Raw genomic sequence first — 27,207 nt, 5'->3', positions numbered from 1 at the left:
AGAATTAAATTAAAACCACAAGGTCATATTAAAATAGAATTTTCAGTGCATTAATTGAGGATAGTTCTTCTTGTGTTTAGAACAACCTTAAATTGGGGTAGTCCCTGTGGTAGTTGTTATCCTCGGTTTTTCATGCCCGCGGTTCCAAACATCATTGTAAAAAGACAATAAAGTATGGTTTTAAGGAAACCAAGCCATGAGATAGAAACCTTTGTTTGTGGCAGCTTAAAATCTTAGACTGCCAAAATGTTAAGGGTTAATAGTAATTATCTAGTCTAATTCCTTTACTTTACAAAGACATTTGAGACCCAAAGAGCCAAAGTAATTGGCTAAGATCCTGCAGTGAGCTGAATCTCTATTGTCTGGCATTCTTTCCCCAGAGAAGCACTGCCTTTTGGTTTATTATACTGGTAACTAACCCATTCACGGGGAGTTTCTGAGCTTGAATTAGTCCTAAGATGAACCTAGGAATAACACAATACCTCGTAGAGCTACAGTAAGTGTACATGGAGAAGCTACTAAGTCTTCTCCAGGATTTTAAACAAAGTTGTGCTGTCCTCATTGCCTTTATCCCTCCCTCAGCATTTCTAAGTGCATGCCTATTAGCACACACAGAGGCTCCCATTCCCTTTCTGGCTGGAAACCATACTCTTCACAGGCCACCCACTAACCTTCCATTTCTTAATTTAGAGTCACGCCCCATTCAAGTTATGTGCATAAGTGCAAACTTTTCTGACATAATATGTCATAAGTGCTGTCTCTGGAGCAGTGACTTCCAAATACAGCAAAGAATTGTCCAGAGAATGTTTGTATATACTCCTGTTCCCTACCCACTTCTGCCTATGATTCTGCAACAAGATAAACAAATAAATAAATAAAATTTAAAAGGCCTAATACAGCATATTTCAGAGCTTGTTAATCATATTTGCTGGGCTTCCTTTTAAGCCATTTGAAATTTGCTTTATTTTACGGTAGTACTCTGTGGTAATTTTAATGAAAATAGGTCCTATGAGCCATTTGAATGCTTGGTGCTCAGTATTTGGAACTGTTTGAGAAGGATTCAGAGGTATGGCCTTGTTTGAGAAGGTGGATCACTGCGTGTGGGCTTTGAGATCTCCAAAGCCTATGTCATTCCCGTTTTAGTTCTCTGCCCCGTGCTTGTGGATAAATGTAAGCTCTCAGCTACAGTTCCAGTGCTCGGCTGTTGTAATATGAGCGGCAGGGCTGCATCCCTGGCACCCAGCCGCCCGCATGGCTAACTTATGCCCCGAAATAATTACACGGAAACTGTATTCTTTTAAACACTGCTTGGCCCATTAGTTCCAGCCTCTTATTGGCTAGCTCTTACATATTGATCTAACCCATTTCTAATATTCTGTGTAGTACCACGAGCTGGCTTACCAGGAAAGATCTTAACCTGCGTCTGTCTGGAGTGGGAGAATCATGGCGACTCACTGACTCGGCTTCTTTCTCCCAGCATTCTATCTGTTTACTCCACCTACCTAAGGGCTGGCCTATAAATGGGCCTAGGCAGTTTCTTTATTAATTAACCAATGAAAGCAACAGATTAGAAAGAAATCACTCCCACATCACTCGGCCTACCTGCCAGCCTGCCTGCTTACCTACTGCTGAGCTTTCCACCCTGATGGTTATGGACTCACCCTCTGAAACTTATTCCCATTAAATGTTTTCATCTATAAGCTACCTTGGTCACGGTGCTTTATCATAGCAGTAGAGGTAACAAAGACATAATCTTCGCATACTCACCTCACATGTTTATATCAAGGCACTTTATCTTATTTCCTTGCAATCAAAGATAAATACTTTCAAACATGTAGCTAGAATTAAAGATATAGTATGTGGAATCAAGTGATTAATCACAGTGCAAAATAGATTGCTATTATAAAGCATGTTAAGTCATGTACCCAGACACATTATGTGATAACCCAATGAACTAACCAAACAGGGAAGGGTTTTAGATTGTGGCCCATTAGCATCCTTGAAAATCCAGGCTGGTATCTTGAACCAATCCTTAGGCATGGAAGAATACACATGGCTAAGTACCTGTACTATAATGATTCATTTGCTTTCTCATTGAATGTAGCCTCTGTACCAGTTTTGGACTTAAAATATTTGTAGAGGCTTAAAGATACACTAGTAAAAAGAGAATTATATTTAACAGAAACATTTGGAACTGACATAGAAACCTTCCCACTGAGAACTAGCTCTTGGCATCTCCATTGGTGCTATGCAAGCTACCTAGAGAGAGCAGTAAATATTCCTACTTAGCTATAAAACCTATGAATGACAACAATGACTGGCCCAACAAGATAAACACTGTGGTGCAATAGTGGCATTTTTATCTTGGAGGTAACCAATGATTTTTTTTTTTTTTAACCAATGATTTTCTAACTGAACTTCAGGCTTGCTCAATAGGAGGGAATCCATGCCTTGTACTGTAAACATAGTCAACTACCTATGGCTTGAGAGGTCTTTGAGACTACAGCAAAACCTTCTAAACCAATATAATTTCTAACTGTGTTCTAAATAGTTATCATAAACACAGATAATTTTAGGTGCCATACCTCTTCAAAGAATGTTCTGTTTTACTAGAAGGAGGCTACTAGAGATCTACAGTTGGTCAAAACATTAGATAAAATGAATAACTGTGGGTTTCCTGGCTCCAGTTGAAACATAAACACTTCAGTTCTTACATGTGATGCTCAGGTACTATCATTGAAGGAGGACGGACAGATAGTAGAAGACACAAGATACATATTGCTAGATACTCTCTTCTAGACATGACAGGAAAGCTGCCCCCATGAAATCTCAATATCATTGCTGTAACAAAGCCTGAATTTTGCCAAATCAGTTGACATGCCGACATAGATGAGAGAAATTTCACAAAGTCCCAACCCTTAGATGAAGAACTACCAGCAACCATTGGCTTCTGAGAGAACAAGAGTTCTTTTTTCTTCATGGATGAGCTCCTTAACAAGTTATATAGTTCCAAACCTGCGTACATATGAGCCATTCTAGAAACTCAGTGGTTTTTTGTTGGTTTGTGTGTGTGTGTGTGTGTATTACAGTAATGATTAAAAATCAACAAAGTCCTGAGTTTGAGAGGGAGTAAGGGTGCCACCGAAAGAGTTGGAGTGGGAAAAGGATAGGTAGAAATAATATAAAAACATTGCCCATGTGTGAAACTTTAAATTAAAAATGCTTTCAAAAGAAGCCACTCAAAGATAAGGTAAGTTAAACTTAGCTCAGACAGAATCTAAATCACAATAAGCTTTCAACAAGCATTCGCTCTATTTGAGATTGTTGTTGGTCTTACATTGTCACTGTTTAACTCATTCTTGATAATCAGTGGCATAATGACCATGGATGTTAAGCCAAAAACTTTAGGACATTTAACTTTTTTTTCATATTTGTTTGTTTTAGAAAAAAATATAAAATATCTACTTTGTTCAAGCTAAACTTCTTGCTTTGTTTTTACGTATAACAGTATGTGATCCTTAACTTATATAAATCAGTGAGTTCATATTTCCATTGGACTTAGGAAGTTAGATATTTTACAGCGGAGCTAGAAAAAGCTCATTCTGGGACCAGTTTCAGATATTACTGGAGATGGTGTAAAATTCACAGTGTCAATTCAGAGTCTATATTTTTTTGCCCCAAGGACTCTCATCTTCCACTCAGCTTTCCCTTACTAGTTGAATAAATAAGGACAAACTTTCATTAGCCTGAAGAACATCTGTTGCCTCTATTAGTGACCCAGATACAAGGCAGTTGAATGGAGCAATGCTTTTATCCCTGGTTCCAGATCTAGGGATTTTAAGTGGATTAAGTTCTATGGAGCCATAATTATGGCAGTGTTCAAAAATAATATTTTGTATGATCATTCTCTTGGTTTGTCTTGTCAGAAACAAGGAATCATATCTCTCTGTGATACTTTGCTATGTGATGCCACACACAAGCTTTCTTATATCTATACTATGCAGTATGCGGAGTAGAAATCAACATGGATGAAATATAAATGTTAGATTTCAAACCTCGTGTCAGGCCATTCAGTACAGCAGTCAATTTGACAGTCCCGTGGGGGTGATATGCAAGAACAGTGTTTTTAATTAGGTGCACAATGTAGTATCATCCTTACATTCTTGTAGCTAATTATCCTTAATAAAGTTAGGCAGGAGGTTAAATTAATTTTATTTGCCAAACACTGTGGGTACATCGAGCAGAATATATAAATTACACTGCTGTTATCTGAATCTTATTTTTCCTGTAGTTTTTCTGTTGGCTTTGTACCTTAGAGGGAGGTATAGCCTAGTATGTGTGCTCGTTAACTTTTGTTTTTGTTTTTGACTTGACATGAGTCATCTGAAAAGAGGAACCTCAGTTTCCAGCTTGTCCTGTAGGCACATCTGTAGTATATTTTCTTGATCAATGATTAATGGGGGAGGACCCAGCCATTGTGAATGGTACTACTGGACAAGTAGACCAGGCTTATATTTAAAAACAACCCCCCCAAAAAATTGTGACCCATGGAGACCACAGAGAGCAAGACAGTAAACTGTAATTCAATATCACCTCTGCTAAGTTTCTGCCCCATAAGACAAACTTTTTCCTCCCCAAGTGTAGTTTTTGTGGGCTTATTGCTGCTGCCTGTTGTACGGTCCCTGTTTCCTTGGCAGGTAGAGGATGAGAAGATGCTGAGGCAAGGGCAAAAACTCTGGGAGAAGTCTTTATTGTAAACAGGTTGGGGATTTTTATGGGATTAGGGAATTTAAGTTGTCGCAGGAACATTTCTGGTTGGTCCTTTTGAAACTGGCAGTCACTGCTGGCATGTTGTGATTGACTTGGAGCCTGTGTTATTAGTTACCATGCTTTTGGTCCACTGCCAGATGGTCTTGGCCAATTTTGCTTACTCTTTGTGAGTTTTCATGAACTTGCTAGTGCTTGCACTATTGCCCTGCCACACCCAAGTTGATTTTGGACATGGTATTTATCACAATTAGTAAAGCAGACTAATATGATATGTTAGCTGTATGCCACTATAACAAAATACCTAAGGCAGATAAAGAGAATAAGGTTGTTTGGGCTTTCCATTTTAGAAGTTTCATTCCAAGGCCCAGCTGCCCTATTTGCTTTGGGCCTCAAGCATTGTGGGAGTACACATTGAATCAAGCTGCTTACATTATAAGCCAGGGAATGAAGATGTAAAAGAAAAGACTGGATTCCAGAATCCCCTTTGAGCTCATAACCCCAGGGACCACTTCCAGGTTGGCCCTGTAGAGCCCCCAATAGCACCACTCTGGACACACAGACAGGAAATTCTCACCCAAACCATAATACGTGGATAAAGTATCAATATGACTACACACACACACACACTCACCCATATGAACTTTCTTTCCTTGACTTTTGCATGGTGTCCTTGATCCCACAGACTTTTTTTTCTCTTGTCCTTTGTGGGTCCTCCTTGTAGCATACATGGCGAGATGGATTTGATACCATAATGCCGCTAAGTGTTGTCTATTGACAGTTCCAAATGTTCTGGTGTCTACTAAACAACTGAGGTTTTATACTCTTGAAACTCAGGCAAGTATTTTTAGGACATAGAGTGTTAGGCGTGATGCTGAGGGAAAATAAAAGTCATCCTTAGTTCTGAGTTATGTCTATCTTATTTGGCTTCTAGTCTCAGTGGACCTATTATTTTTGGACATCCTTTGATATTCTATGGATCAGTAGATCATGACAAAAGGCAAAAAAGGTGCATGTCTATCCCTAGTGGACTTAAAAGACAAAGAAAGAAAGGAATTCAAATTTTAGTATTTGAGAATGGGTTAGCCACTTGAGTGAACTGAGTTTTTTGGTTTCTTTTTCTGCCATGTCTTTACTGGTAGACAGAGTCTGTTTTCTACATCTGCCCTTTAGCAAGAAGAATACAAGTGGTAATGTGTCTATGTTGCTGCTCAGTTAAACAGCAGGGCAGTATGTGCTTCAAGGACTGCCTCTCCTTCTCCTTTGCGCACACTGCTGACTTCAATGACATGATTTGTACATTAGTTTGAGTTCTGTATTCATTCACTGTTCAGTCTTATTTCAGGAACTAATTGAACATCTTGTCTCTTGTTTCAGACATTTGGCACATGTTGCCCCAAGCCCAGTTGCTTTCTCTGGCAAAAGGGACCATCAGAGAAGGCTAATTGACCCTTTTGTGAATGAAGGACTTCAAAATGTGAATGATGAATCAGGGTCATTATAAATGTAATGTGGACATGATTCATTTATTCCTCTCACTAGTTTTTAATGTATGAAAAATCCAACTTATGTTTAATTTGTGTCCTCTTAAATCATCAACATATTATTTTTTAAGAGTTATCAAATGTTCAAGAGCTAACATTTGGCTTGTAGCAGCACTATTCATATGCTAAAGAATTTGGATCAAGTTCAAAACCGATTGATTTGGGTGTTCAACGGTGTCCTTTAAAAACTTCAGTTTTCTATGTTTCTTGATTGCAGGCTAGATGCCATGATCTTGTCCCCAGCTTCACTCAGATGCTGCTGGTTGCTTTGTATCTAAGAATGCTTACCTATTATTCACTTTGGTATCAAGAACTTGACACAAAATTCTCCTATAACAAAAAGGTTCCTGTAGTTTTTTGAAAAGTAACTACAGTAGAAATAAAAAAAAACACACAAAAAGAAGGGCTTAATTTTTTTCTAAATACAAGACTACCTCGAAAATTATGTAATTTAATTTATATTTTCAGATGTTATTTTGTAAGTATCTTTTGTTGTAGTTGAATATTTCGTAAGATGGGATTAAAGGTTCTACATGGTGAATTTTATCAGGATTTTCCATAATTCTTGTCCCCTGTCAAGGAAGATTCTTACAGCTTGGCATTTAGCAGAAAACCTATTGAAATTAAAACCCATAAAGACATCATTCTTTCTCCTAGTCTTCTGCTTGTACAGTAACAGGATCATTTGAATTTTATTTTACTAGATACATTTGCAGAAAATATTTTCAAGAAACCTGATTGCTGGTTCCTTTATTTGGCTCTAGTGGAGAGCAATTATGTATAGTAAAATTCTTCCCATTGAGGGTCTCCTGAGAAGTTGTTTTTCAAGTGCTGAAAGGCGATTTCACACTTGGTCGTTTTCTTCTAAATAAAGAGGTTAGGCAGTATTAAGATTGCTCTCTGAGGCCAACCATGTTGGCACATACCTTTAATCCCAGCACTAGGGAGGCAGAGGCAAGCAGATTTGTGAGTTTGAGGCAAGTCTGATCCTAAGTAGTGTGTTCCAGGTCAGCCAGAGCTATATCCTATCAGAAAAGAAAAAACTAAAACCAAAAGGTGTCGCTGGTGGAATCAGGAATACCTTGTCTGGAATTGTAGCCAGAAGCCATTGGCCTTTATAGATAAAGTATGATACTAAGAACTGGGAATGCAGACTTCAAACCATACTGTAGATTTGGATCATGGCCAGTCACCTATTATCTGTGTGAGTTCCAGAAGGTTCTGTGACTTCATCTTTCCTAAGTAGTATATGGCTTGATGACAGGAGAGCCAACTTTTGTAAAGGTTAAGCTTATTGATGCATATGGTGTTGTTATGGTCTCTGGCATGTGTATAATAAAATGTATTATAAATAGTATATCTGATATACATATGACTATTTCCGTGGGCCAGTAAATTGTTTCTCTTAGTATTATACCCAGCCCAAGTAGTATTCTGATCCTTCTGAATGACACCATCCCTATAGTTCAGTGCTATTTGCAGCCTGGGTCTCTAATAGTTTTTACCCTTTATCATATATTTAATAATTAAAAGTCACTATGAAAGGTTGAGAAACGGTACTTGATTGATGAACATAGCACACATGTTCCCCCAAATATTTACATTTTAGCCTGCACTGCAGTGTCATTAAGACAAAAAATATTTTAAAATGCTAGTTTTGACCCCGGTTTTCTTCTCTGTCACTTATCTCTTGGTTATGGTCTTAGAGGTAAATTAATGAAGAAACTTGAAAGGAAACCAGGTCCCTCATGAACTCATTATGTTAAATGGGACTTGGCCAGAGATTTAGTCTCACTGTGGATGTCACCTCTTTCCAGAGTGCAACTGAAGTCAGTGTACTGTAGTCACACACTGTCTCCCCTGTTGTTCATTCAGGTTATCAGAGCACAACCAAGATTTCAGGCTGTTTTCCCCTTTGTGGTGTCACACAGAAGAAACAATACCCAAGCAATAACTGCTTTATCTAATCCCGATTAATCTGTAACATGGCTTCTTCTAGGTTGGAATCTTCCTCTCCTTTAATTTAGTTCTACTAAAATGCTACAGAGTTTCTTTTCCTTCTGATTTAGCCTCATATGGGTGCATAGAGATTCTTAAGTAAGTTGTTACAGTGTTAAGATTCCGTGGTCAGGCTCCATTCTTTAATAGGTATCATAGGATTTGGATTCCTCTGTATTTTCAAGTAAATACCCTTCAAACATCCTATGATCTCTCTACTGCTGAGAAGATTTGATACACTGGAGGGAAGATGAAGCATCACAGTCTATGGATTTGTTTCTTAGTAAAATTCATCCCTGAGTACTGGGATGCAAAATGACCATTAGAGGTTACATTTACTGTGGAGTTTCATTGAAAAGGTAATTTTGTTTAGGTAGGCCATCAGTTTCTTTCATACACTAAAAGTTAGGCCTACTTGGCCTCTTCATTGTGTAAATGAGAAGTTTAAATACTGTGTATTTTACACCCTTCTCCATAAAAATGAGATTTGTTTTCTTTTTAATGTCTTTCTCAATACTGTTAACTCTTACTTGTGCTGTAGTCGTAGATTAAAAATATGGATTTATGGTACTATAAAATGCAAAGTGCAGGAAAGCAGGAGACAGAAGAAGCATTGCAGCACCTGGGAAGCACAGCCCCTAGGAACTTCTCAGATCTGCTTAGCCTTTGGATCTTTTGGAAAGTCATAAGTGCTGACTTGTGGGTGCTCAGCTCAGAGAACTGATCCCTGTGCTTTGCTGGAGAGAAGCTGGTGTGTTTGGGGGGAAATTGGAGAAGCAGATACTTAAATGATAGAGTAATCACCAAGGGTGCTCAACAGCGCTTTATTTTCATCTCTAATGGTCAAAGGAGATCCTAATAGTCAATATGCTTTCTTAAATCGCACTTTCTTTGTATTTGAATATGTGTTCTTCCTTCATTTGCTTTTTTTTTTAAATTCCTCTTTGATCATATAATTTGACAGTATTACCACATCAATAAGATTTTGTTTTGTTTTGTTAAATCTAGAAAGGGAAACAACAACAATATGAGAAGGCCCAGCTATGCTTTAGAGTAAGAGCTTGTTATAAAACAGGCTGCACATATTTTAGTTGACTTTATATTAATAGAGACAGCCTCTTTACTGTAGCTTGAAAACACTCACAGATTTGCCAGAAGTCTATCAAAATAATTTTTGTATAAATAAATCTTGGCTGTTGTCTCCTTTGTTTCGTGGCATTCTGCTGTCATAAGGAACCCCAGACTGGAAGGGAGTGACTCAATCTCTGCGTACTTGCCATATGCAACCCTTGGCGAGGAGCATCTGAGGAAACCATGGCCTGTCAGAAGATCTCTAATGAATGCAACCAGAGGCCGGCACTCCTCTACCCCACAGGACAGTGTCCACAATGGCAAATGCTCGCATTAGCATGGTGATACGTTTTTAAATTGAAAATTAATTTTTCGGAAGGTGAGCATCCAAACAGGCTAGGCTCCCACAAAGCCAGTACATGCAGTAGGATCAAACCCAGTGCCATTGTCCTTGGCTTCTCACCAGCCCTCTTTGTCAGCCATGTTCAGAGAGTCCGGTTTTATCCCATGGTTTTTCAGTTCCAGCCCAACTGGCCTTGGTGAGCTCCCAATAGATAAGTCCCTCTGTCTCAGTGGGTGGGTGCACCCCTCACGGTTCTGACTTCCTTGCTCATATTCTCCCTCCTTCTGCTCCTCATTTGGACCTTGGGAGCTCAGTCCAGTGCTCCAACGTGGGTCTCTGTCTCTATCTCCATCCATCGCCAGATGAAGGTTCTATGGTGATATGCAAGATATTCGTTAGTATGGCTATAGGATCAGGCCATTTCAGGCTCTCTCTCCTCAGCTGCCCAAGGACCTAGCTGGGGACATCTCTCTGGACCCCTGGGAACCCCTCTAGAGTCAAGACTCTTGCCAACCCTAAAATGGCTCCCTTAATTAAGATATCTACTTTCTTGCTCCCATATACACCCTTCCTTTATCCCAACCATCCCATTCCTCCAAATTCTCCCTATCCTCCCCTTCTCACTTTTCTCTCCCCATCTCCCCTTTCCCCCATCCCACCCCACCCCCCAGTTCCCAATTTTTGCCCAGCAATCTTGTCTACTTCCAATATCCAGGAGGATAACTATATGTTTTTCTTTGGGTTCACCTTCTTATTTAGCTTCTCTAGGATCACGAATTACAGGCTCAATGTCCTTGATTTATGGCTAAAACCAATTATGAGTGAGTATATCCCATGTTCATCTTTTTGGGTCTGGGTTACCTCACTCAGGATAGTGTTTTCTATTTCCATCCATTTGCATACAAAATTCAAGAAGTCATTGTTTTTTACCGCTGAGTAGTACTCTAATATGTATATATTCCACACTTTCTTCATCCATTCTTCCATTGAAGGGCATCTAGGTTGTTTCCAGGTTCTGGCTATTACAAATAATGCTGCTATGAACATAGTTGAACAAATACTTTTGTAGTATGATAGGGCATCTCTTGGGTATATTCCCAAGAGTGGTATTGCTGGGTCCTGGGGTAGGTTGATCCCAAATTTCCTGAGAAACCGCCACACTGCTTTCCATAGTGGTTGCACAAGTTTGCATTCCCACCAGCAATGGATGAGTGTACCCCTTACTCCACATCCTCTCCAGCAAAGGCTATCATTGGTGTTTTTGATTTTAGCCATTCTGACAGGTGTAAGATGGTATCTCAAAGTTGTTTTGATTTGTATTTCCCTGATCGCTAAGGAGGTTGAGCATGATCTTAAGTGTTTTTTGGCCATTTGAACTTCTTCTGTTGAGAATTCTCTGTTCAGTTCAGTGCCCCATTTTTTAATTGGGTTAATTAGCATTTTAAAGTCTAGTTTCTTGAGTTCTTTATATATTTTGGAGATCAGACCTTTGTCTGTTGCGGGGTTGGTGAAGATCTTCTCCCAGTCAGTGGGTTGCCTTTTAGGGGGGGGGAGGACCTTGGACTGCCCACAGGGCAGGGAACCCTGACTGCTCTTCGGACTGGAGGGGGAGGGGAGTGGGGCATGGAGAGTGGGGGGAGGAGGAGGGAAAAGGGAGGTGGGGAGGAGGCGGAAATTTTTAATAAAAAATAATAAAAAATAAAATTGCAAATCAAAACAACTACACAATCCAATTTTGCCAAACTGTCTTTAGGCTGTACACTGTGCTCCAGGTTCCCAGCTTTTGTGAACTGTCTCACCCATGCTGGGATGGGTTTGATGTCATTTGAGTTTTTGAGTCATCTCTGTTTCTGTAATAACCCCTCACCATACTCCTTTAAATAACACAAATAAATCTCACTGATTCACCAAAAAAAAAAAAAAAGAAAATTAATTTTTGTTAGCTGAAATGGAGAGTGAATATTGAATATACTAAAGAACGCTTCATGTTGACTGCTCACAATGCTGGCCAGATGACCTTTTATTAATGTGAAAGTTTAAGGCCAAAGCCACTCTGACCAACAGTAGATTATAATTCCTATGTTCCTACCATGCTTTGATTCTAAAAAATTAATGTCAAATTTTTAATCGGATGTCTTTTTCTATAGTAGAAATATATATCGTCAAGAAGCACAAGCGGCTGAGGATTTTTCTGGTTTAGTGAGTAAAGTGCTTTTCCACAGAAACGTGAGAACCTGAGTTCTGATCTGCAGAGCCTACACAAAGGGTAGACATGATCATGATGTCTGTAATCCCAGCAGTCATATAGATGATTGAACATGGAGGAAAGAGAGTTCCCAGAAGCTTGTTGGCCACTGTGCTGTCTTATTTTATGTCAACAGTAGAGTCATCTGAGAGGTGGGAAGCCCAGTTGAGAAAATGCTGCCGTGAGACTGGGCTGTATGAAAGTCCATAGGGCAGTTTCTTAATTAGTGATCAGTGGGAGAGGGCTCACCCCATTGTGGATGGGGTTGTCCCTGGGATGGTGGTCTTGGGTTCTATAAGAAAACAGGCTGAGCAACTGTAAGGAGCAAGCTGGTAAGCGGTTCTCCTCCATGGCCTCTGCATTGGCTCCTGCCTTCAGGTTCCTGCCCTGTTTTGAGTTCCTGCCCTGACTTCCTTCATTCATGAACTGTGATACAGAAATGTAAGCCAAATAAGCCCTTTCCTCCCCAATTTACTTTTGGTTAAGGTGTTTCATCATAGCATTTATAACTATGACAGAAATTGGTACCAGAATAGTGGAGTATTGTTGTGGCAGACCTGACGATGTTGGTTTGGGCAGGATTATAGAGACACTTTGGAACTTTGTATTAGAAGAGCCATAGAGTGTTTAGAGCTCAATGGTTGTTCTTTCTGAGCTGTGAAAATAAGAATGTTGCCGGGCGTTGGTGGCGCATGCCTTTAATCCCAGCACTTGGGAGGCAGAGGCAGGCGGATCTCTGTGAGTTCGAGACCAGCCTGGTCTACAAGAGCTAGTTCCAGGACAGGCTCCAAAAACCACAGAGGCACCCTGTCTCGAAAAACCAAAAAAAAAAAAAAAAAAAAAAAGAAAGAAAATAAGAATGTTGATGGCAGTGCTGATGAAGGAGGCCTGGCTTATGGAATTTCAGAGAGAAGCCAAGACTCTGCTGGTATTTGTATGAAGAATCTGTGGTTTGTGGTCAGCTGAAGCTGAAAACACAGCTGTGATTTATGAGACCAGAATTGCTAGGACAATTGATGCTGGTCAACTAGAGTTAAAGAATCGTGTGATTAAGAAGAGGCCACTGTCATTGAGGTGAGGTCTTCGGGGAAATGTTTCGTCAGAATCAGCACAGGCAAGCTGTGTTCATAGATGACCACAGTTGTCCCTTGTGTTGTCAATCAAACTTGGTCAAGTGTCAGAGTCTCCCAGGTGGCACTGGTTTTGAAGGCATGAAGGAGCCATAAAAAGCAGCTGAGACTTGGCACGATGAGATGTCAGGAGAGGCCATTGGTGAAGGTACAGATGGAATTTTAGTGGAAGCCCCAGGATTAAAGGGTTGTGGAGAAAAGTTGAGGGTTTCACCATGAAGAAAGTTCAAGAGCAGCTATTGTTGAAAGCACAGCCCGGTTGCAGTAAAAGACTGCAGCATTTATGAGATCCCAGTAGCATGGAAGGACCACCAAGAACAGCAGCAGCTGTGGAGTGGAGGCTAGAAGACAGGCAGTGTGTGCTCCAGAGGGCAGAGCTGGAAACCCAACCCTTGGTTGAGCTCAGAAGATTGTTAAATCCCAGGATTTTGGATATTTAATTAGTTACACTGTTAGAGTTTGGTTTTGCTTTGTTCAGATTGTGACTGTGCCGGGGTTCTTCCCTCTTAAAATAAAGTATTTAGCTTATTTTTTAGTTTATAGGGGCCCACAGTTGAGATACTGAATTTTTAAAAGAGATTTTGAATTTTAAAAGAGACTTTGGCAATTTGCTGTACAGAGTGAATTCCAGCACAGCCAAGACTGTTTACACAGAGAAACCCTGTCTTGAAAATCCAAAAGAGAGAGAGAGAGAGAGACTTTGGATTTTTACAGAGACTGACCTTTTTATTTGAATTGGTATGCACTGTGAAACTTTTAAGCTTGTAACATGTTTTGTATTTATGATATTTATTAATCTGAGTTCTTGGGGAAGAACCAAAAAAAGGTGGAAGAGGTTATGCTGTAAAACTGTTGTGTGTCAAATTGTCAAGGGATGCCAATGAGCAGCACCTTTCCATGGCCTCTTCCTCAGCTCCTGCTTCCAGGTTCCAGCCCAGTTGAGTTTCTGTCCTGAATGTAATGTAACCAAATGTAAATGTCACATGTATTCAGTTATATAACACATGTTATAGAATATTTTTTAACTGGGCAAAGATGTGTTACATTTGTTTATTCTATGGAATATTTGACTGTAATGGTGTGCTTCTTTTGTTTATGATGCATTTATTTAATTATGAAAATATGGTGTTTCGTTTGTTTCACCTGGCCTACCTAAGGCAGCTGATTGGTCTAATAAAGAGCTAAATGGCCAATAGCTAGGTAGGGGAGGGATAAGTGAGACTGGCAGACAGAGAGAAGAAATAGGAGGAGAAATCTAGGCTTGGAAGAGAACAGAAAGGAAGAAGAGAAGAGGGGAGTGAGAGAACAAGGGAGACACCTGAGGCCAGAAGCCAGGCAGCTATCAGCCAGCCAGACATAGAGATAGCAAGAAAGATAAAAAGCCCGGGGACAAAAGGTTGATCAATAGAAATAGGGTAATATAAGCTTTAAAAAAAAAAAAAAAAAAAAAACTAGCCAGAAACATGCCAATGCTAGGTTGAACATTCAAAGCTAATAATGAGTCTCTGTCATGACGTGGGAGCTGGCTTGTGGCCTCAAAGAAGAAGCTTGGTTCGTGCATATGAACATGAGCATCCCTATACACACATACACAGCCACAAAATATCTTAGCAGGAGAGACAAAAGAGATTTGACGTGAAGGTGGAATTCAAAGTCCAGGGTGAAGGCTGTTGGAGACTGGAGTGGTCTGGCTCTGATGCTGCCCTAGTAGTTCATTAAACTTAGATCATGCCAGATCTTGTCGCTTTCCTAGAGTCCCCACGAGTTCAAACTGCCGTTTTTGAGATATAAATAATCTAAAGATAATTTGTCATTATAATATTAGTGCACTTGAGAGCAATACAGAATTGTAGATCTGAGCTTAGGGTCTGTCTTGGTCACATACAGCCTCTATTTCCTTGCGGATGTCACTTCCTCTTTCTAGGTTTGTTTCTTTGTCTGCAGAATGCTAGAACTTGAATAGCAATGAGCGTAGAGATTCTTCTCCTTCAAAACTTCACTGATTCATTCAGTGTCTAGATTAAATCTTGATGGTAGTGAAAAGTTTCTGCTTCCCAATGAACCTCTCTGCCGACAGCTTGGGATGGAACTTTCCACTCAAACATTCCAGACTCTTTTGATATATGGATGCCAGGGCTGAGGTGGAGCCTTAACCCAAACATTTACAGACTCTTTGTGTATAGGGGTGCCAGGGGCTGGGGTGAATCCTTAACCCAAACAGGTAGCAGGCCTCAAAACTCATATACACAAATGCTTCAGGGAACTTCATATATCTGCAGAGAATTTGCCTTCTTTACCTCTGAATTTCCATGAGGCTCATTTTTGATTCATCATGGTCTTTGGATTGGAAGGTAGGAACCTCTGAGCTGAAATTCCCAACTGTGTTCTTGGCTTGCTGTCAGGCCTTTTGTCTTTGGGCATGTTGTCTGACTTATCTTTAGTTCCATCAGCTGCAAAACACAAATAACGCTTCCTTCCAGACAAGCTGTGTGGTGAATGGCAGCTCAGAAAGTCTTGTTGTGTCAGCAGCAACCTATTCTGATTTCCATTATGACCTCGTGGTTTATGCTTTCCTCTTAAAGCTGTGCTTCTGCAGTCCTCGCTTTAGAGATGGTTTCCTACCTACTTGTTGTAGGGATGAAAACAGCCAAGTTGGCTCAGTAACAGAAGGCTACCAAGTATAATGACTGAGTTGTAGTGTTTTCTGCACCCAGTGTCTCTTAAGCTTTTGTTAAAACCATGTTAACTTCCATAGCTCAGAGGAATTCATCAATCCTGACTACTAGTTATTTGTCAAAATGCTACATTAGGAAATAAAATGTTTCTGCATATCTAGGTTTCCGAAAATAAATGTAACCTCTAAGGGTATGCAAGTGTTCTAGGATTCATACTAGTTAGATGCTTGGGCCTCTGGGCTTACAAATAAGCAAATATTCTTCCTCGGTTTTATAAAACTGTTGGATTATTTCAGATCACACACATGCACCCATCCTTGGGCCCTTAAGGGCATTAACATTAATCAAAGTGTTGCAAAATTCAATTAGAAATTATCTGATGCTCCCTGCATGTTGATTTCCCTGTGCAAGGATCTGACTGAACAGATGAGACTCAGCTCAGGTAGGGAGAAAGCTGTCAGAGTAGAGGTTTCAAATGAGGGTAGAAAAAATGATCCCAACATGGGAGCCCTCTTCACAGCATCACGCTTAGCAGAAGTGGAGCCTAGGGCAAGTCACATTATAATAGACCTAAAATATTTAAATGAATGCCAAGGATGGCTGCTACCTGGGTTCCTAGGACTCGAGTAAACAGCTATAATTGAACATGCAGAGAGAAGTAAGTGATATCAAAGGCTGATGGTATTATACGGAATATACAGAGACAAAATATGGTGCTAGAGACCTGTTTCCTGGCGTAAAGGACATAGTACTAACAGATTCTACCCTAGTCACCAGCCTGCGGCATGAGAAAGAATCATGCCGGAGTGGAAAGACTCAAATACCAAGACAGACCAAGGTCTGAATTCTATCTGCATCCTTCACTTCCCTAGTGGCTTTCCACAAATTATGTACTTCACTTTAAAATGAGAATAATGTGGCTGGGCTTTGTGTAATCCCAATACTCAGAAGGTTAGAACAGGAGGAATACAAATTTAAGGGAATCCTGGACTGCATGCATACACACAAATACACACACATAGAAAACTGATAATAGCCGGGCAGTGGTGGCGCACGCCTTTAATCCCAGCACTCAGGAGGCAGAGGCAGGAGGATCTCTGTGAGTTCGAGGCCAGCCTGGTCTAGAAAGAGCTAGTGCCAGGACAGGAACCAAAAGCTATGGAGAAACCCTGTCTCGAAATGGAGGGGGGAGGACCTTGGACTTTCCACAGGGCAGGGAACCCTGACTGCTCTTGGGACTGGAGAGGGAGGAGAAGAGGAGTGGGGGGAAGGGGAGAGGGGCGGGAGGAGGGGGAGGGAAATGGGAGGCGGGAAGGAAGTGGAAATTTTTTTTTCAATAAAAAAATGTTAAAAACGCCTTTAATCCCAGCACTTGGGAGGCAGAGGCAGGCGGATCTCTGTGAGTTTGAGACCAGCCTGGTCTACAAGAGCTAGTTCCAGGACAGGCTCCAAAACCACAGAGAAACCCTGTCTCAAAAAACGAAAAAAAAAAATGTTAAAAAAAGAAAACTGATAATATAATTGTTTTAGGGGTTCCATGAAGACTAGAAATGACACATTTATGTATATGTTACTTGATAACATAGCATTCATAAAAATCAGTAAACGATTTTTACGATTTATTTACATATTTAATGTGTGTGTGTTTTTTACCTCCTTGTGTGTCTATGTACCATGTATGTAAGTGCCTGTGGAGGCCAGAAGAGGGTGTTTGATCCTTTAGGACTGGAATTATACTCAGTGGTGAACCATCATGTGGGTGCTGGAATCATGAGACATCCATTTGTCATATTATTTGGTTTGCTTTCTTTGAAAAGCTGCTGAATGAGATATATTTTTCATATCTCCATCCTTATGTTCCTACATAATGGAAGAGTAGTCAGTCCCCTTAACTACTGAGTCACCTCAATGACCTTTCTCAGTAAGTACTTTTTTTTTTTAAGATTTATTTATTTATTATGTATACAACATTCTGCCTCGATGTATGCCCGCACACCAGAGGAGGGCGCCAGATCTCAGTACAGATGGTTGTGAGCCACCATGTGGTTGCTGGGAATTGAACTCAGGACCTCTGGAAGAGGAGCCAGTGCTCTTAACCTCTGAGCCATCTCTCCAGCCCTCAGTAAGTACTTTTAAAGACCTTCTGTGACATATCTTTTACCATGGGTATGAAACTTTACATACCTTGAAAACTTTTCCCTTTTAGCTGCTTCTTAATAGTTGGAAATTTCAGAATATCTATGTCTTCATTGTCTCTTTAAGTCTTTTTTTTAAAGATTTATTTATTATTCATACAATGTACTGCTGGCAAGGAAGGCACCAGATCTCATTACAGATGGTTGTGAGCCACCATGTGGTTGCTGGGAATTGAACTCGGGACCTCTGGAAGAGCAACCAGTGCTCTTACCCTCTAAGCCATCTCTCCAGCCCCTCTCTTTAAGTCTTATTGCTGCATAGACTCCAGGCCTATTGTAATTGGACATATCAGTAGACTAGGATTTGACTGTAATGGATTTCTGGAAGAACACAAACACACATAGAACGTGGTACTTATATTTGAAGCAGTGCTGGATGTGGCATCATTATCCCAGGGCGTGGTTCTGACCATCATACTATTTTTGGTTCCTAGAGGAAGTAACTGCTCTCATGAGCAATGAATGAATTTACATGATTCCTAGTGACAGAGGGCCAAAGTGTTCATCGGTCTTTATGTCCTTGAACTCTTAATGCATCGAGGTAGCATAATATAGTATACATCTAGTGAACTGTGAGGAGTTCAGTGTAAGGGATGATTGCTTGTAGGGTGTTTTAAAAGCTGTGAAATATTTGGAAAGAAGAAAGCTTCGAGCTTTGCAAACTTAACATGCTGACTTTGCTTCTTCTCCCATTACAATATACCAGAAGTCCGTGTGCTCAAAATCAGTAGATTGGGGCTGAGATGCTTTCAATTTTTGATAGATTAATTTATGTAGTTCAGTTTCTCAGGTATTCGCTTATAGTGATATAAAAAGAAAATTTAATGTAATACTGGAACTATCTGTCATGTTATTTGGTTTGCTTTCTTTGGATAACCTCTGAATGTTATATTCTCCATACCTCCATTTTACGTTCCATAATAGAAGCCAATTGTTTAAAAGTATTTTATTCTATTTTCTATGATAATATTATTGATAATAACATATTAATAATTTCAGTCAATAAAATGTGTAATTATGTCACTTATGTTTTTTCTTAAAGTACTTTCTCATTTGATTAACCTGTAGTCTCCTCTTTGCTCCTTTTTTCCCTTCACCATCATCACTTTCTAGGCAAAGGTCCAGTGAGCATACTGATCATAGTGCATGACCAGTATTGAACTCTGGGGGCTAAGACTTCAAAGGACACTAAAGGGACAGAAAAATGCACCTTTGGTATCTTAATTTGATCACTCTAATTGAGAAAATACACCTTAATAATTACTTAGTGTGTATACTGACCTGATCATTCATTTGCTTTCTAATGTGGACCCTTCGTCTTTGCCTTTCTGAGTTTTATCTCCACTTAATGAGATGACATATGGAGAATTCCACTCTTCAGTATTCAGGTAATGGGACGAAGGCTATCGCCTGGGTCTTTTTCCTTTCTCCTCCTCCTTCTGTGTAGGCCATTCTTCTTGTGTATGGCAGCGCCGGTGGGCTCCAACAGGGAGCTGACAGCAGAGTAGTTACAATGATGCTTTCAGACTTGTTCTGAGTCTGTAATTAAGTGACATCACTGAGTCTTAAATGCATCTGCTGTGAAAGTCAGAAGGCTAAATTATCCCATTAAAGAGAGAAAAGTGTCACTTGGTGTTAAAAGAGCTCAAGTTTAGTATGCTGCAGAGTTGCTTCAGGAAAGCTGTTACATGCCAGTTGAGTGTGGAACATAGTGGGAAGACTGGGAGGCTGGAAGGCCATGTGGTTCCGAACAAGCTGTTCAAGAATCACAGCTGCACTCAGGCTAACTTTTTTTTAAAGTAAGAAGCTGTATTTTGCTTTTGCAAATACAGTTAACTGCTTGGCTGCTGGTTTTTACACTCTCAGCTGTGCTCTTCCAGGCACTCCATAAACTCTCTGCAGCATATGACCTCACAGTGCAGCACAGTTTGGTTGAGAACAAGACTCTGCAGTCGGTCTCCATCAGCTGACTAACCATTGCTTAGTCACAAGCTATCACAGCACAACACCCCTTGGCATCTCCTGGATTCCTATTTCTGAGCAAATGGAAATCTTGAAACAAAGATCTTCATTGGCCAGCCCCAGACCTCTCTCAGAATAGTATCTTCAGAGTATGTCTCCCAGACCTATGTGGCTTAGCGAATAATATCGGAATTAATGTCCTTGCTCATACATTTTTTCAGTTACCATTTAAAAATCTTGTTTAAAATATAAAAATAACAATAATAATAATGTAACTGTAAAATCAAATCTTAGCTACCTTAGTAGTTATTTTCTTTGCACTTCCATAGAATTGAGAAATGCTTTCTATTGTTTTTTCTTTCTTCCTGTGTGTGTTTGGCATATTACATTCTCTCATAGTTAATCTCTCATGCCCTTTAGAGGGATGGAGTGTGGTTAGACAAGAAGGGCCATGGTCTGCTTTTATACAAATGACTCCATATTCCTTTTCCTTCTAAAGGCCTTGTTTATGTTGTCTAAAATTCCTGGCTCCTTGTATCCTTAGCACTTGAATTGTATCCTTAGCACTTGAAAGGCCTTTTTTTTTTTTTTTTTTAGGTGACAAACTGAGTTTAAAAGCAGGTGGAAAGGGAAAGGAAGTAGGAACTTCTGTTAAACGTCTGGTGTTCCTTTAGAAAAACTTCAAAATCTTAGTTTACGTCCCAACTTCTTCCTGATGTTCCAGTAAAGGGTAGACTGATGGGTGACCAAGAAGTAGACTTGTGCCTAGTATGCATGAGGCCCTAGGTCCAGTCCTCAGACAGAGGGAAGGAAAGGACGGAAGAAGAAAATAAGAAAAGAAAGGAAATATAAAAAGGAGGGGTTGTTTAGAAGGATACTATAATAGCTCATGTAATCTAACCCTTTAGAACAACTCCCAACAGCCCTAGGGATCTCATAAGAAGAGCCTGTATCTTTACTAACAGCCTCTAAGTTACAGGCCTCACTTTGGCCAGCTGTCATATGACACTGTACAAATCAGTGGAGTGGCAAGAAAGCCCTACATCAGAATAAATGACTCCAAAGGCCTACTGTTCTTTGAGAAGAGGGCTAAGGATGCTACCTCAAAAGCTTATGTGTTGTTAGGACTAGAATTGGGTAAGGATTCATCAAGAATTTAGTACAATATGTATTGGGTTCAAATAGAACTAGAAATGTAACAATTCTCATCACATCTTCAGAACCTGCGAAGTGTGCAACACTGATACTAAAAAGCCAGCAACCTAAAAACACTGGACTCAGAAGGTCTGGACTCTACCAGATTGCATTTTGCTGACTTTCATTCAGTATTTATTTTCTTCTACTTCCTTGGTCAACCAAAAACCACACAGCATCCAGCAGTGATGATGTGAATCATCCTGTCTATTGGAATGGATCATTTAAGTGTCTCATTCAACTTCATGTGTATATATTTAGGTGCGCACACACACACACACACACACATGTAAGTGAATATGTGTGTGTGCATGTGTGTGCTGTAATGAAATAGAGGCCATGAATTTGACAGAGTGGGGATGGATGTGTTAGGGGAAGGACTGGAGGAAGGAAAAGAAAGGAGGTAGATAATGTATACTTAATTTCAAAAAGGAAAAAAAAAGGAAAAAGTATCCCCCCCCCCCCCCCCCGCACATGCTTGCAATCAGAGAAGAAAATCTAAAAGAAGAGAGACTGACCCACCTTTTTTTTGTCCCTCAGAAAGTATTACTTGACTAATATGTATCCAGTATCCATTCTGTTTAGAGTATTGAGATACAATTTAGAAAACTAAAGATGTTGAACCAGTTCCTGCATTTTTTTTTTTTTTTTTTTTTTTTTTTTTTTTTGAGACAGGATTTCCCTGTAGCTTTGGAGCCTGTCCTGGAACTAGCTCTTTTGACCAGGCTGCCCTCGAACTCACAGAGATCTGCCTGCCTCTGCTTCCCGAGTGTTGGGATTAAAGGCGTGCGCCACTACCACCCAGCTCAGTTCCGGCATTTGTATACTTAAGTTGATAATATAAGCAGTTATGATAATTACACTTCAAGATTGTTTGTAAATTCCAAATGATCTTAGTATAAATGCAAAGTGCCTTACGCATAAAACAGGAAGGCTTTCTGAATATCAGCAGGAAGGATAAGTAACTTTTGAGCATTTTGGGTCAGGTACTATATTAAACTCTTTTGATCCTTCACCATATTGATGGTGTAAATTTTTATTTAAAGGCATAAAACTGTTGTCTTAGTCATCTTGGACAATTAAAGTGAAGTACCATGTATTGAGTGGCTTGAACTGCATTTCTGAAATTGTAGAGTTTGAAATCTGAGATGAGAATGTCACCTGACTCTGCTTAATGTTCATCATGGAGCAGAGATTGCTGCTTTTGGTGTATTTTCCTATGGGGACTCTGGGAGAAAGCAATAACCTTTTCCTCCTGGGGTCTGATCTTATTAAGACACTTATCCCATCTTTATGACCCCATTCAGATCTAATTAGTTCCAAATTATGTACCTCGTAATGCCATTAGAATAGTTGAGTCAGACATGGTGGCACTATGCTGCAAAATCTAAAACAGATTTAAAACAGTTCTGGTTTCTTGTTAACCTAGATATACCTGGTCAAGATTGCAAATGCTATGCTAGCCACTGTGTTTGTTTAAGTTGTATCATCACAACAACCTCATGGTAGCTGCAGGTCTAAGTCTGTCTGTTTCAGAGGTGTGTTATTTTGGTGTCAGTGGTATTGTTTCAAAGAATGCATTGTTAGCAATGGTGATAGACTGTGTGTAAGTTGGGTGTTTTAACCATCACAAATACACCAAGATTTTACTTCTAACTCTTCAGAGAGCAACGTATTGATCATCTTATTTAAGTGTTCAGGGACTTGCTACTTTGGATGGTGAGGTCTCCATTCAGTGAACTACATAATTAACTGAACCATATATTCCCATGTAACAAAGCTAACATCATTAGTGTTGGGCAGCTCCTGAGGGAATCAGAATCTGCATTTAGCCCTGTGAATAATCACCTCATAGCCAACACAGCCTAATGTTTCAGAAGAATAAGAGTGGGCTCACTTTGAGTGCACAGTGAGCCAGAGGTTGCTGAGTGAACTCACTTCCCACAGCTAGAGGAGAAACAGGCTTGTAGGTGTGACAGAGCATGCGGCAGATTGTAGACGGGAAAAGGACTGATTTTCACTGGAGATGTCTTCACCCAAGGTTGCCTAATATTCCTAACGCTTTAAGCTGCTAATGAGCGTCTCTGTCCATCCCACTGAGGGCCCCTAGGTGTTGCTAAGCACTGAGAAGGGTGGAGCAAATGATGCACAAACATTATTCAAGTTCCTGGAATTGTGAGGGTGATTCCTGTAATACCTTAAATTGTTCCAAATTCATAGAGCTTGGACAGCTGCTGAAAACAAGAGCTGTATGCCTCTATCACAGTCCACATGTTAGGCCTCTATTATACAATTTGTATTTTATGGATGGCCACATGAATTAAGTTGGAACTAAATCATTATGCTAATTCTTCCTGTAATTCATCTACCATTCCCAAAGCTGGGTCGTCTTCCTCTGTGAGGTTTACAACAAGTTTGTAACTAAAGGGCATATGTCATTACAGAATTGTTCTTCAGCTCCACAAAAAAAAAAAAAAAAAAAAAAAAAAATCCTTCCATGTTATGATTTGCAGATAGCGTTTTCAACTGCAGGCTGCCAGGGACACTAGGGAATGTGCTTGTCAAATAAACAGAAAACATTCGTTCTCAGGCATGTGGTCTCAATAGCTTTTACAGCATAATACTCACTTAGAAAATAATTAGTAATCAAAAAAGGCATTTAAACTCAACTCTCTGAAGCATAGAGGGAGATGTACGTTACATCAATTGAACTATTAGTTTAAATCTCTGCTTTAGTTGCAGACATAATTAGGTTTTAGTGAAAGAAGACATGTATGCAGATCGAGAAGGTGGAATGTTTTAATCATTGAAGCATCATTTTGATTAGTGGTAGGGATTAGGAACTGTACTGGCCTATGGATCTTCTCGTCTCCACTGGGTCTGTGCCTGGCATCACTGTAGAACTGGTGGGACCTCCACTGCTGATCTCATTGAGCAGCTGCCAGTGAGGGCACCTGTCCTAGAGGTCTGCCAAGTTGGTGGTAAAATACAGGTTATTTTCAATATATTGTTAAAAATAAATACTCTGAGCATGTTGTTTTCAAATACCAAGAGCTAAATTTATGTTTTAGCTTGAGTTCTATCCATTCAGACTACAGCATTTACTGTATGATCCTAGTAGGCTCTATATCAGTCGAGTTTACGTCTATGTATATAAGGTCTCGTGAGTACAGTATCACTAATAGGATTGGAACTTTAAGATTTGTTGATAGGTTGGTTGAATATATGGGAACAGGGTAAAACAATTAGAATTCCTCTTGGCCGTTATATAAATGAGTTATATTTCTTTTCTGGTTACCTATTTAATAAATGCAAAATATTTTGAAACAAAGTTTCTATGAGAGTGAAATAGTTAAATAGAGGATTGGTTTGACAACTACTTTAGGCAGTTGCAAACTATGCCAGTTAAGTTCCTTGTTTCAGAAAGACAGTGGCACAATACCGAAACCAGCATTTGAATCCAGAACTGTCTGCCTCCCTAGCTGTGGGATTACCGACACAAGCTGCCATGTCAGGTATTTTTTTTCCTCATTTTTTGTTATTGGAAATAGATTTTTTTTCATACAAATTATTGTAATTATAGTTTCCCCTTCACCAACTCCTCCTAGACTCTTCCCAGCTCCCCTCCCATCCAAATCAATAGACTTAACTGTGTGTGATCAGAAAACAAACAAGCATATAAAGAATAATAATAAAATAATAGAAGAAAACCAAATAAACCAGAATTGGACAAACCAAACAGAAGAGAGAAGAGCCAAATAAAAAGTACAAGAAGCCCATATAGACAGAGACACAACATGTTAACATGCACAATGATCCCATAAAACCGTAAAACTGGAAGTATGTTATATAGGCAGAGGAACTGTATGATAAAGGGAAAGGGGGAATGGGGGGGGGGGAGAGAGAGAGAGAGAGAGAGAGAGAGAGAGAGAGAGAGAGAGAGAGAGAGAGAGAGAAAATATGACCAGACAGACAGAAGACTTGCAAATCTATTGTTGAGTTTGTTCTGTGTTGGCTATTTACGGCTAGGTGTGGGGCCTGCCTTTAAAAGTGATCTGTATCCCCAGTGATACTCTGTTAGAGAAAACTAAGTTTTCATGTCCGAGTAGCTATCAATTGGAGATTGCTTCTGGGTTAGGAACTGGACCTGTGTCCAGTTCTCTCAGTGCTGGGACCCAATAGGGTATAGAGCCATACAGGCCCTGTGCATGCTGCCACAGTCTCTAGAAGATCATGTTTGTCAATCCTGATGTGTTTAGAAGGCCTTCTGTCTTTGGTGTCCTCCATTCCCTCTAGTCCTTACAGTCTTTCTGCCCCGCCTCCTCCACAGGTTCCCTGAACCCTGAGGAGGAGGAGTTGATGGGGACATTCCATATAAGGCTGAGTGTTCCAAGATCTCTTTCTGTGTATTGTTTTGGCTGTGAGTCTCTGTATTTGTTTTCTGTTGTGGGAGGAAACTTGTGAGAAAGGCACTGATCTATGGGTATAGCAGAATGTCATAAAAAGTAATTTTATTATCATGTTCTTTAGTAGAACATTAGTACTTGGTTTTCCCGGGGACCCTAGTCTATCTAGTCTCAGGTTCTTAGACACCCAATCAATGTCAGGATTGGGTTGCATCTCATAGAGTGGGCTTCAATCCAATCACATATTGGTTGGTTACTTCCACAGGCTTTGCACTAGCACATCTTGTAGGCAGGTCTTTACTGTAGAGTGGATGTTTTGTAGCTGGGTTGGTGTTTGCCTTTTTCTTTTGGTAATGATGCCTGAACTTTTTTATTTTTTTCTTTTTTATGGAAATGTGAGTCAAAACTCAGGTCTTCCTGATTGTACAACAATATTCCTATCTTTCCAGCCCCTAAAATATGTAATATTTATAAAAAGAATGAAAATGTTACCTAAGATTGAAAACTTCTGTAGATCTAACTAAAACTGACTTGTAAGGTTTCTTCTTACTTTTATGTCTGAGGGTATAAAAACGTGATTCGGTATTTGTTTCACAAGAGGATAAGACCCTAAGGGAATTTTATGCTTTAGAGAAAATCATAAGAGTTACAACTAGTTTGAGGTCTGATAACAGCTGTGGCTTCTGGAGAAAATACTTGTGTGCTCAAACCCATACAGTTTTACCTACAACATTAGGCAGGTCGCAGAGGCATGGATAGAAGGCCAAGTTTCAAGGTCCTGTCACCCTTCCCTTTGTTTCTTTTGTGGTTTTGGTTGCCCTGTCAGGACTGAAGGGCATTTATAACTGCTTTCTATGCCCATCAGAGTTAAACAATCTATACTGTTGGATCACTTAGTGTCCCACAAGGTACTTTCCACATCGTCCATGGAAGCTGACTGATTACTTATTTACAACCAAGACATTCTTATTTTTTTTTTTAGAAAATATGGGAAATAAAAATGCTGTTGCAGAAGAAAATTGTTCACAAGAAGCAAAAAATCTAAATTACCATGCCATGATGAAGCTATAAGTGGAGCTATTGTAAAATATGCATTTTTATCCCCAAATGAAAATGAAAAGGTAAAAAACTGAGATGATTTTAATGCTCTGGAAACAGTATATAAAAGCAGTATGCACTTAGAGGTTTTCAAAAGGAGGTGCCAAATTGTAGCAAAGAGCAGTCAGTCTGTTCTAGGTTGTTGGAGAAGATCTGGAAGCTCTGTGTAGAGAACCAGACAGTGAGTCATCTTCCCTAGTCATCTTCTTGTCTTCAGACCATCCGTGGTACTGTTCTTTACTGCAATTGCAAGGAGAGGAAGTTAGCAAGTGAAAGCAGTAAAGACAGGCCTTAAAACCTCCAGAGAAAAGCCTGTGTAGGAGAACCTTCAGTCTTTTTACCTCTCATTTCCCTCCATTTTATCTCTCATCATAGTCATTTGGGGAGAAGAACAGAGGCAATAGAGTTCTCTGTTAATCTTGACTATGTTTATTGGGCGTTTCGTGTAACTTTTAAACTGTAGACCTCAAATATGCGACTCTGCAAGATCTTTGAACTTCATAACAATGACAGGTCCACATGCATTTGGAAAGCTTTCCACTCTGTGCTTTCCCTACGTGGTGGGAAAGCTGAGTAAAA

The 27,207-nt window shown here is 39.8% G+C and overlaps 1 protein-coding gene across 1 annotated transcript in view; it reads left to right on the top strand.

Annotated features, from left to right (window-relative positions):
- Exoc4 (exocyst complex component 4) overlaps positions 1–27,207 on the top strand; it is a 756,055-nt gene that overhangs the window by 459,726 nt on the left and 269,122 nt on the right. The window lies entirely within an intron of this gene.

The sequence above is a fragment of the Chionomys nivalis genome, chromosome 1 (genome assembly GCF_950005125.1).
Source record: "Chionomys nivalis chromosome 1, mChiNiv1.1, whole genome shotgun sequence".
Taxonomy (NCBI): Eukaryota; Metazoa; Chordata; class Mammalia; order Rodentia; family Cricetidae; genus Chionomys; species Chionomys nivalis.
This window is presented reverse-complemented; position numbering and strand designations above follow the sequence as displayed.